This window comes from Maniola jurtina, chromosome 7, assembly GCF_905333055.1.
Source record: "Maniola jurtina chromosome 7, ilManJurt1.1, whole genome shotgun sequence".
NCBI classification, from domain to species: Eukaryota; Metazoa; Arthropoda; class Insecta; order Lepidoptera; family Nymphalidae; genus Maniola; species Maniola jurtina.
The window spans coordinates 10129482-10142210 of NC_060035.1; positions in this window are offsets into that span (position 1 = coordinate 10129482).

Here is a 12729-nt window from a genome sequence, read left to right on the forward strand (position 1 = left end):
GTACAGGACTGAATTAGTATATTTGTATAGCAATTTATCTTGAAAATATTACCGCACATAACCCACATCTATAAGGACATTTTAAGTTTTGATAGCGGTATCAAATAAGTGTCATCGTCGTCATCATCAACCCAGTACCGGCTAACTACTGAGGACGGGTCAGAAAGAGAAGGGTTTGGACATGGTCAACCATTCTGGCTAAGTGCAGATTGGCAGACCACACCTCTGAGTACATTATCTAGAACTCTCAAGCATGCAGGTTTCCTCACGATGTTTTCCTTCACCGTTAAAGCCAGTGATTTGCTACAGTGAAAAGTTAAAGGTGCCTGCCCGGGATCGAACCCCCAATTCCTCGAATATGAGGACGATGTCTGAACCACTAGGCTATAACCGCTCGTAACTTTTCGTTGTCTTCATATAAAAAGTAATTAAATATTTTTTATACGCACATGTTGCGAAGAAATTTGAGCGTATAAAAAAAATGTACTTACGTCAAATTATCTTCATCCATAATACCGAAATCCCAATACAAGCTACCCTTTTATGGCCACATCAATTTCTACGGAAAGGCAGTACATATTTATTTTTGTCAGCAAAATCGCTATCGCCCATTAGGGCTCGGAAACCGTAAGCACGCAATAAAAACTTTTTGGAAGTTCTTACACAAACTAAGAGGGTCTTACAAGTAACATGTTTATATTTCATACAATTTGTTAGATGCAATCTTTATAACTTTTTTTGTACGTGAATAACCTTGTACAGGAAAATGTTAGATGGAAAGGGAAGTAAGTAATGTACGGTTCATTAAAATATACTTATGTTGCCTAATGTGGTCATGAATATTAAAATTAGTAGGTACAATATTCTTTGAATATTTTTTATCGAATTTATTTTTTACTGATTTATTTACATAGTTTCCGATATTTCAGTACTCCGAACTATGTAAATAAATCAGTAAAAATAAAATATTAAATCGTACATTTTTAAACAATACCTACGTTAAAAACTTTTGCAATTTCTGAAATTACTAATAGGTATAATTTCTTTATTATATCAACCGTTATTCTCCCGGGAAATTAACAAAAGATTGTAACAGTGGAAGTAACAACATATTGTTCATAATTTCCTTCAGGCTATGTTTGATTTCGCATGATATGTTACATGTAATAATTGGGCTCCGAATTTATATTTACATCCTCCGTAAAACCGTTCATTTACCAATATTGATTACTTCAATGGTTTAAATGAAAGTGTTCAGTGTTTTATCGACCTCCCTGAAGCAGGGCCCTGTGTTCTTGTAAACGCGAGTTTTCAGATTCGATTCCGATAGGGGCAAAACATTTTTGATTCCTGAATTAAGTATATCAGGTCTGATCTGGTGGAAGGTTTCGGTTGTCAAGTTTTGCTATCCTACTGGTAAGCGATTTAGCACTCTAGTAGGTATAATGCCACGTAAAAACTGATTAGTTGTATATTTCGATAGCTTCATGGGTTTCATTAAATTGCCATACCCACAAGGAGATAGACCTAAGTCCCTTCTGGGTTATCTCGCTGCATCGTGACTTAGGTGAGATCGTCGTAAGAGGTTTTTAATTTTAAAATAACACCATTCCCAAAGAAAGCTCAAAATCATTCAGCGAACGTGATTAAACAGAAATGAGGAAATTCGCGGAAAAACCAGGGAAACCAACATAGCTCTAGGGTTGCAAAGCTGAAGTGGCAATGGGCGAGCAGATAATTTGAAGAATCGATAGAAAGCTAGAGCATTGTCAGACCCCTCACTAGGCGGGCAAACGACATCAAGCGAGTAACAGGGAGCCACTGGCAGCAGGCGGCGCAAGTCGCAAGACCGCAGCATACAAGAGATCAGCTGTGCCCGGCGGTGAACCCATCCCAAGCATTTCGAAACGAGATCACGAACAAACTATAGGGCTCTAGCTGACGCCCGCGACTTCGTCCGAGTGGATTTAGGTGTTTCGAATTCCCGTGGGAACTCTTTGATTTTCTGGGATAAAAAGTAGCCCATGTGCTAATTCAGGATATTATCTATCTCCATTCTGAATTTCAGCCAAATCCGTCCAGTGGTTTTTGCGTGAAGGAGTAACAAACATACACACACACATACACACAAACTTTCGCCTTAATAATATTAGTGTGATTATAGGATGGTTTTAATAAACCGTATTCACAAAATAAAGTTCAAAATTGTCGATTAATAAGATAAACTACATTTGTACCTATTTGTAAGCTTCCATCTTGGACCAACATTCCATCAAAATAATTATTATGACCAATATTGTGCTAATGCTTTGGTCTATTTGAATCTACAGTACATACGCTATTTTCAAAACTATTTGCTTTATGAAAAAAAAAACTACCCAGTTAATCAAGATAAAATGTTTGTGTTTGAATCTGGTTTGGCTTTTAAAATATTTAGTAAAAACATTTACTTTTATTAAATGAATTGATGTCCTGTTTTTGCAGCTTTAGTTCTTATACTCCAGTACTATTTATTGTTGTTTAACGGCTACGGTTAAAGTTTTAATGATAAAAACTGGCCAAGTGCGAGTCGGACTCACACACGAAGGGTTCCATACCATCGTGCAAGTTATAACAATATACTTATAATTTTAATTATTTTTTTATTCATGTGGCGGCCATTTTGAAATTCGCCATCTAGGTTTTTTATTATTTAGCAATAGAAATACACAATCTGAAAATTTCAACTCTACCGACGCTACGGGCGGGGAGGTTTGGTATTAGGCCTAGGGTCCAGTTAGTACCCTTGAGGTACGAAGCCCTAAGCAAAAGCAAGTAAAAAAGGAATAATTTAAATGATAAATCAGTGCATGCCATAAAGATATTTATGATATAATATATCGCATAGGTCATTGAAATTAATCTTATAGTGTACCTAATACTAATATATCGTCAAATAATGGGTATTTACGTAAGCAATGATTAACCGCGGCACTATTATAATATTGTTTATTGGCTGAATAAATTTTCTAGGAAATACTAGATTAATATTATCGTAATTAACATCAAAGGCAATGTTTATGCGAAGTAACGTATCTGTTAATTTTGCCTTTTGAATTTCGCTTTTAGGGAAACTCTTACGTCTTCGCGTGATAAGACAGTGAGACAAATTTTAACACTGTTTTGCACTTTGCCCGGTGAAGCTCCGTTGAAAATGTAATGTAGTTTTAAAGCCCATGTTTTTAGAACAAACGTAAAGTAGCTGAGCGCGTGTTTTATTCTACATTTTCTATTTTTCTTAGATGGTACTTACTTATTGCGACAAAATAAAATGAAAGGAAAAAAATATGTAGGCACTAGAGGTTGCCCGCACCGGGAATTTAGGTGTTTAAAGATCCCGTGGGAACTGTTTGATTTTCCAGGATAAAAGTTGCTTATGTCAGTTACAGGGACGCAAGCTAACTCGGTACCTTTCATACAAATCGGGTTTTTGGAAATCCCGTGGGAACTCAATGATTTTTCGGAATAAAAAGTAGCCTAATATGTCCGTCCCCGGAATATAAGCTAACGCTGTATTTCGTCAGAATCGGTTAAACTGTTGGGCCGTGAAAAAATAGCAGACGGACAGACAGACACACTTTCGTATTTATAATATTAGTATGGATGAGCAGTGAGCCGCTGGACTCAGGTGGCACAAGACTTTTACGTGTGGAAATCCCTGTAATGGACTTAGTACAGCAGTGGACGTCTGACGGTCTAGAACTACTTAACTAAATAATGGCATGCATTACAATGAGTCTATATTCATAATTTTATTCTCATAAGTCAGAAACCTTTCAGCTATTCCCAACAACAACCATAGAAGTTGCAATTCAATCAAATAAAACGGTTCGTGAAAATATAGGTAACGTATCAACATCAACAGACAAACTGACAGAGAAATATGAATTTTTATTTATAAGAAGATAATACTTTTATAGAATAGAAAAATAGATAAGATAAGAATAGATTAACATTTGCTGGCTGATCCAACACAAAATAAATACAGATATACTGTTTGCTGATACCTATTATTGCGTAGTCAGTTCAATAAATGCTTTTAATCTTCTGCACAAATATTAGTTCTTGAACGAAATAATTGACAATAAGTACAAGTAATTACAGTGTACCTACTATATTATAAGTAAGTTCTTCGATGAGGTGACATAGACTTCAGATAAAATGTCTTAAATAAATGAGACAGTCTTGTCGTGCATGGAGTGGGATTTTCAGTATTTCGGAAACAGTCTCAAAGTACTATAAATACATTAATTACCTATAGGTTCTAAGAAATCACGTAAAACAACGATTTTGTGATACATATTGAAAAATGCAGCGGATTCACATAGAGGAATTTGCACTAGGTTATAATTAAAAACCTGGAGGGCGACATAAACTACTTTTTATCCCGGAAAATAAAGAGTTTTAAAACCACGTGAATGAAAGCCTGAATTCATCTTTAAGAAGTCGTGGACGTCATCCAGCTAATTAAAATACTCAGGCACATTTAATTTAAGTCAAAATAATTCATAAAGATAGTTAGTTAATTTCATAAAGTATCAACGTAAGTTCGTATGTCTTATGTCTACGTTTGAAGTTGGTTTACTATTGATGTCACGACTTAGAACGGAAAACTTTGGATCAGTATCGGGAAAAGAAGCATCGTTAGGAAAAGTGTGAGAGCGAGAAAAATATTTTTTCGTTGAAATAATTACAGCACTAAGTGATAAATCTTCTACTAATATCTTATCAATTACGAGGGAATTAGTACAATATATTTCATGCTATCATTTCGTAAATATCATCCGCTCAATCTATTCAATCATTGTGGTGTGAAGGATTAACAAAAAAAACATCCAAACTTTCACATATACAATATTCTATTAGGATGTATTCAGTAGGTAAACAGCGTTTACTGTAAGGTGAGATGTACGCTATGTCCATCCCCAGGATTGGTTGAACGGTAAAAAGCTCGCAGACAAACAGACAGACACACTTTCGCATTCATAATATTAATATGGGTAGATAATAGGTATAGATTAATTCAATCTTAATTTATCTTATTAACGCATCCTGTGTTTAATACGAACTTATGTATTCGTCGGATATTTTTATTACCGTTCATTTACTCTGCTCTTATCGCGGCATTAATCAAAGTTATTTATTGCGTAATTATCGTTCCGTGGTGTACATCGGATGGTTTTGTTCACATAAGTACATACTTTATTACTCGGATATAATAAGCTTTTATTTCGGACAGATTTATTTGTGTTTTCTGAGTAATTCAGACAAAGATCCAATTCATCATCATTTCAAACTAACGACGGCCCACTACTGAGCACAAGTCTTCTCTCAGAATGACGAGAGTACCTCGCTGTCCAAGTACGGATTGACAGAGTTCACATGTCATTGAGAACATTAATGAAAACTTTCAGGGATACCTAGATACATGTTTCCTCACAAGGGTTTCCTTCAACATTACAGCTAGTCATATTTTGAACATCTAGAGGTTACTTACTTGCCCAGGATCAAATCTGCGACCTCACCAACAGTAGGATGACGCCTTAACCCTGTTGGTTATAACTTTATCTATCCCTACAAATACATTAACTAAATTATTATAAGTACTTACTAAATGTTATCACAACTTTTATTCACAGACATATCACTTATAGCTATGCCTATTAAATATAAAAAAAAAACAAATATTTTCTACCATGTAAAATTTCTTAGTAAATTCATCGATCAAAAGATACTATCTCATAATCACCATAGACTCGATTTGTGTGTGGAAGCAAAGTTTTAAGATTGATATGGTAAAAATATGTGCCCACAATAATAATTTCATGAAAGCTGATTTAGACCTAATAACCAAATAATACGTATGAGGTCGGGTGTATCTTTGTCATATCAGTAAAAAACCAGTCAAGTGTAAGTCGCATTCACTCACGAAGGTTCTGTATAAGAAATAACGCATTTTATTTTATTTAAATTTACATGGCAGCCATTGTAGATTTTTTAATATTTTTGTTTTTATAGCGGCAATACGCGTTCTATGATAATTTTAGCTCTCTTTTACCTATTACGGTTTATAAGATACGGCCGACTGATAGACAGACAGAGAGACACGCGGACGGACAGCGGAGGCTTAGTAATAGAATCCCGCTGAAATCCTTCGGGTACGAACCCTTAAAAAACTAAGTAGATTAAAATCACTAATTATCATAAAGCAAAGTATGTGTTTACGGATGTTGGTAAAAGTAATTTCGAAAGATAACTTTGCAGTAAATTAAATCCAGAGCCACTCACATGCAAGGATATTCCCACTGCGCCAGAAGTCGTAAAAATAATATTTACAGGAATGACCCTAATTTGGAGTAATCATAAAAGGGTGGGTACTGGGCACCTAAGGTTAAATATTCATGCATGTTGCCCAACTTTTATGGTTGGAAACGAAAGGGTTCAAGATTATGACTCATACTCAAATATCTATAAAATTATATTTCATCGATACTTCAGGTTAAATAGTTTGTAATTTCAAAGTACATAGTTCGTCTTGCTCTCGTTAAAAGCTCAACCAATGTAAGAATAGTTTTTTTTATAAAAAATGTTAATGTTATGTCTTTTAGGAGCTGATTATTACCATCGACTTCGTGCGTGTGGATTTATGATTTCAAAAAAATTGCATGGGATCTCTGATTTTCTGGGATACGTCACTCTAAACTACCCACATTCACTCCAAATCCCACATCATACACTCCAAATTACCTAAGTTACTCAAGAATTGAAAAATTATTTCGATAAAGGCATAAAGGATGGTTGGCAATTTATGTTGGGATTAACGGCTTTTACACTTAACACAGCCATTATAGTGACAATCAATTAATAGTCCTGTGGGTCGTAACAGTAACAATCAATTATATTTAGGAACAAGAAGGAGTGGAGTGTTCTGAAGGGGCATTTGTTTAAGTGTATAAACTTTTGGTAAACGACCCGCATCCATGAGTAATTTCGCTTCATTATGATATTCGTAAACATTAAAGAGCACCGCTGCTATTTTATTACACACTTCGTAAATATACTTTGTGGAGTTTCTTTATTTTTATGCCCGAAGGAAGCTTTGATAGCTCAACAAGATTGAGAGAGAAAAGACAGAAATTCAGACTAAATGTAGGTATATTTTGAAGCCAAGCCACTCACCATGCCATGGCTGTATGTGCCAACCATAAATTTACTTTAGGTACCACGTACACCTCTTCCTCTTTTTCTTGTGTCTCTCCTCTATTATTGAAGGTTGGCTGGTACCTCGTTATAATAAACTTTCCTATCTTTTGCCAAATGGAAAAATTGTTTTACATGGGGTAGCTAACCCAGTCTGTTCTCGAATGTTCATCTATGTCAGGATTTACTTTTTCTATCGACGTTTGTCTTTATTTCTGTTTATCATGATGGTTTAAAGGAACTGGTAGCCTTCATGCCTGACAACCAATCCTAGGTTTTTGCGTTTACTGCATCTACTATCTCTTAAAGTTACCTACCACTGTAACAGTTCTGCAAAAGCATCTTCGAAACAAACATTCCACTGCATGACCGATAGTAAAACTAAGGGCTGGATCGCCTTACAACGTTTCTGAACCGCGCGGCACAAACTTAGCGTCAAAATAATACTTCAATCATTTTTTTTCTCTCTTCTGGCTTTACTCAGATTAGCCAATGTCAAGTTTGTAGTTATTTTCAAGTTAGTGAAACTATATAAGTGTGGACTTCGTCTGCGCCGGCGCCCGCCGACATATGCGCGGCGCGGCCCCGTTACAGCGCTTCCCAGTCTGTTCCACCACCAAAAAACACCAACTAACACAAAAACCAGCCACTCTTAACAAAAAAAAACACTCCAAAAAGGCACAGCACGAGCGCCAGCAAACGCCAAACAGACGAAGTCCTTCAATCATTTCGTATTGTGCATGTCGGACTAGAGCGGCACTGCTCAGCGCGTTGCTGCGCGACGCGGCATAGAGAATATTTTGTCGCGACGCTGTAATGGAGTCCGGCCTTAAAAATATGCAGAACTAAAAGTATTTTATCGTATTTACTCGTATAACCCACAGCGGTCAAGCGGGGTCCGAACCACCCCCTACATTAAAGTAACGGCTAAGGCAAGTCGAACAATAAAAAAGGTAACTCCCCACGCGTGCGTGACCACCGATTCAATGCAAATTACACTCCCATCCATTTTATACAATATGGCCAAATGAGCCCTTTTAGCGCAACACGAGAAATCGATAAAAATTACTCGTCTGGGTTTGCTCACCGCAATTTAGCTTTACGTGGCATTTTGAAAGGGTAGGAAAATTGAGACACTTAAAACCACTTTCTATTTAAATACCTTTTTCAAAGTTAAAGCTGATGAGCAGATATAGGCTCTTAATTGTACGGGCACAATAATAATAAACATAACTGATAAATTTCAAAAACTTTTTAAATTTATTTTCAAGAATTTCACTTTCTTTCTGCACCTTATTTCTCATTGTAAAGCATCCTGACCCCTTCAATTTATAACGTAATGGAGGAGTTTTATCGGGATTTTCTGAGGGAATCCTCAGATCATTTCGCAAGAGACTCGACTAAGAGTGCGATTTTATTGTTAAATAAAATTATTCCGAAAGGTCGGTGGTTCAAACCCCATCCGTTGCACTATTGTCGTACCTACCTACGCCTAGTACAAACTTTACGTTTACTTAGTTGAAAGGGAAAGGGGAATATTAGTCATGATTAACGTGACTAGTATTCTTTAAAAAAAATACCGACAGCTTCATGCTCTACGTACATAATATTCAATAGAAAAATCCAAATTTCAAAAGTCGGCCACCCATCTAGTGTTTCCGACTTGAGCCAACGTTGCTTAGCCAGCGCAATCGCAGATGTATAAGCCATATCGCAACTAGGTCATCTCACTCAGATGCAGTAATAAAATTGTATCATAGTATTTTTACGTATGATATAGGTACAGGAATGCTGAGTGATTGGGTGAACCACACACATTACGTTAAGTGTCCGAGCATTGGTTGAAGGAGATCGAGTACAATATGTGATCAAGTTTCTGACGTTGCAATCTATTGCTAATTTCCCAAGAGGTTAAACCTGCCGCCACAATAAAGAAACTTTATTACCCACGTACCTACTAGTTTCTAAAGTATTACAATATAATATTAGGACTGTGCCACCAAAATCTTGTAGGGAGGTAATTTTGTATTATCCAACCAATCATAAACGGGTTAAAGTTTTCGTATTTTTTTTAGTCTTACTTAGCCCACCTGATACTTTTAGCATTAGCGTCATCGTGTATAATGTTTTTTTTCCATTTAATCGATCATGCAATATCATAATATGATACATCCAGAAATGCCCGGCCTTGCTTAGTACTAAGTGAAGAGTTAATTCGGTATATTGAGCATTCGAATCTGTCAAAGACCAAAGTACTGAACCAATCACAATGCTGAGTTGATTGCTGATGCTGCAAACACGATCTGAGACCAAGTAACGGAACGAAGACTCTACCTATACCTATGGAGGCACTTATCAATGCGAAAGGGACTGCCCCAACTGCATCTTTTCAACCTACCGCCGCCCGTTATCGGGTCTTCTCTCAAAATGAGAAGGGCTTAGCTCCGCCACGCCTGGTCAAGTGCGCATTATTAGACTTTACACTTCCTTGAGAACATTAAAACATTATGAAGAACTCTCAGGTATGCAGGTTTCCTCACGATGTGTTTCTTCACCGCTACATGAAGCATATTTATTTCTCAAAATGCACATAACTCCGAAAAGTTAACATAACGTCTTAACCACAGCTTAACTTGGACCCAACTGCGTTATTATTTTTATTAGTCTTAGGGGTAACGGTGATAGTACGGTGTAAGTAATGCCGGCTTTTCCGCAACCATCAAAGGCACTGAGTCATGTTTTAATTTTTTATACTTACCTTACATTGTGCTATAGTCTGTTAGGGCCCTTATATTCAATTTTGTAGCCTCCGAGCTGTAGACTGTATTATTGCAATTAGGGTTGTATCGCTCTCATGCACATTGCTCATTAATTACTGGAAAATCATGAAAATGACACGTTCTGAGGTTACAATGAATTGATGTGTTTAAATATTATTCGGAACTCGTGCAATTACATTAATTAACTTCAAAATTTGTAAGTTATGCAAGTTTAAAATTTATCGCTGCGTTTTAAATTTTAATATAATTTGTGATGTACTAAAAACTGCATGATTTAAATATATATACCAGGATAAGGAAAATTTTGACTCACTAACTGGCCCAACAGACCTAACTGGAATGAGTATGGCAGATTGCATTAAACCCATACTCCTTTGGTTTCTACACGGCATCCCACCGGAATGCTAAATCGCTTGGCGGCACGGCTTTGGCAGTAGGCTAGTAACTAGCCACGGTCGAAGCCACCCATCAGACCAGACCAGAAGTTTAGGAATTATAAAATTCCAAACCCTTGCCGGAAATCGATCCCGGGACCTGTCACTAATAAGACCATAGCGCTTACAACTGCAGAGAGGCCGTAAAAATCGTGACATATACCCGTTATTTACATTATAATATGCCGTTAGAACACAAAATAAACTTAAAATCAAATAACAATGAATGTGAACAATGAATATGAGTATATTTAAAAAAATCTGTTTTACTGTCACAAAATAATACAGTAATAAAAAATTCAACTAACTCTGCTCTAGCTCAGCTCTAGCCTCTGTGTCAAACTTTTTTGATTTGTGGTAACCCTATTTGTTCGTTCCGAATTCCGTAGCCCGACTATCACCAGTTCCAAAGTAATCAACAAGACGGTGAAAGCAAACATTGTATAACTTTAAGGTTTCTAATCCAATAGCAATATAACTTAACAAGATGTTTGGCGGTTACATTAATTATTAAGTCGGTTGTACAAACACTACATGTTCTTCCTACAAACTACTAATTACTGTAAAATCGATACGTACAAATATTATTAAGTATTAGTAAAACGCGGTGGTGGCTGTGGATGAGGAAGACGGAGGAACTTTTCGGAGTTATGTGCATTTTAAGCAATTGCATACCTAACACTTGCTTTAACGGTGAAGGAAAACACCGTGAGGAAACCTGCATGCCTGACATTTCTCCTTGAGTACTCAAAGGCGTGTGAAGTCTGCAAGTCCGCACTTGGCCAGCGTGATGGACTATGGCCTAAATCCTTCTCATTTCGGAAAATTCGTTCTTGTTTCTTGTTTATAGAGGGTGTCTCTGTGCAAAATTCCAACTTTCTTGGCCTAATTACTTGGGCTGGGGCGTTGATGATTTTAAGAGTCAATCAATAAGTAAGTCGTGACTTCTTTTTAATGTATGAGATTTCTAATTTAAAGCATATTTTAAACTAACTTATGCCCGCGACTTCGTCTGCGTAGATTACACAAATTTCAAACTCCTGTTACCGCTTTATGGATTTAATGTTCACAAATCCTTTCTTAGCAGATGTAGTCAGCCTGATCAGTCTAGTAGTTTGAGCTGTTCGTTGATAGATCAGTCAGTCAGTCAATTAGTCAGCTTTTCCTTTTATACATACAGATTTGTTTTTCTAATTAACTTTCTGACGCAACCAAAACCATAATTCAATGGTGGTGGAAAAATTTAATTTTCCGTGAAAAAAGGAAGTTTGGTATTTATGAACAAAACTCGGCTGGTACCACTTTACGAGGTCGTTATGGAACCCATTAAATGTATGATTACGGGAACACTGTTTTAGGCAGGCATTTGTTTAAGTACATGAACTTTTCATAACGACCGGCCACCAAAAGTGTTTTGATTCATTACGGCCCTTTGGAATTTAAACAACGCCGTTCGTATTTTATTAGTGCGTACATAAAATAAGGTCTGGGAGTTTCTTTATTACAGGGTCCCTGTGGTTTCACTTTTTTTTTTGGTTTAAAGCTTTTTTACTGACTATAAATTTACGCTTGACCACTAGTTATCCGAATACGGGAGGATTACCTATGTCTTTTAGTACTAGGCTTTTCAACCTGTTTGTGAGTAAGTATTTACTTATTAGTTTAACAGTTCTACCATAATTGCATTATGTATCTCCTATATTTAACTGTTAATAAATAAGGTGTCATATTTAGTCATTGGTTTCGTATTATTCCGAATGTCGACGAGTGTATGCAGATTCCACTAAGTAGAAAATCTCAAGTTTTCAGGAGAAATTACAATTTTTTTTAATTTGCTTTAAGGTGCCCACGCACTTGAATTCAACTGCAACTGAACTGCGCGTCGCGGCAGCGCCCCGCACGATAGGTATTCTCTCCAGCCACGACGCGCGGCAGTGACGAGCTACGCGGTACGCGCGTCGCGGCTGGAGAGAATATCGTGCGGGGCGCTGCCGCGACGCGCAGTTCAGCTGCAGTTCAGTTCGAGTGCGTGGGCACCTTTAATGTGAAACTGGGGCATAGCCCCAGGAGCGGAGGGTGTGGCTGTGTTGGGTGATGAGTGTTTCATCACCCATCTAATCATTTGCTGCCCCACCGGTTTCTCGCCTGTCCAGTTTAGTGACGGGCGAGGAAATTGCCCTTTCCACGAACTCTAGCCCTCGCGAGGACCTGTGTATCATGGACACGGTGTGGTCCGTCGTTCACAGTGTGTTTCTCGGGTTGGTTGGCGTGCTGTG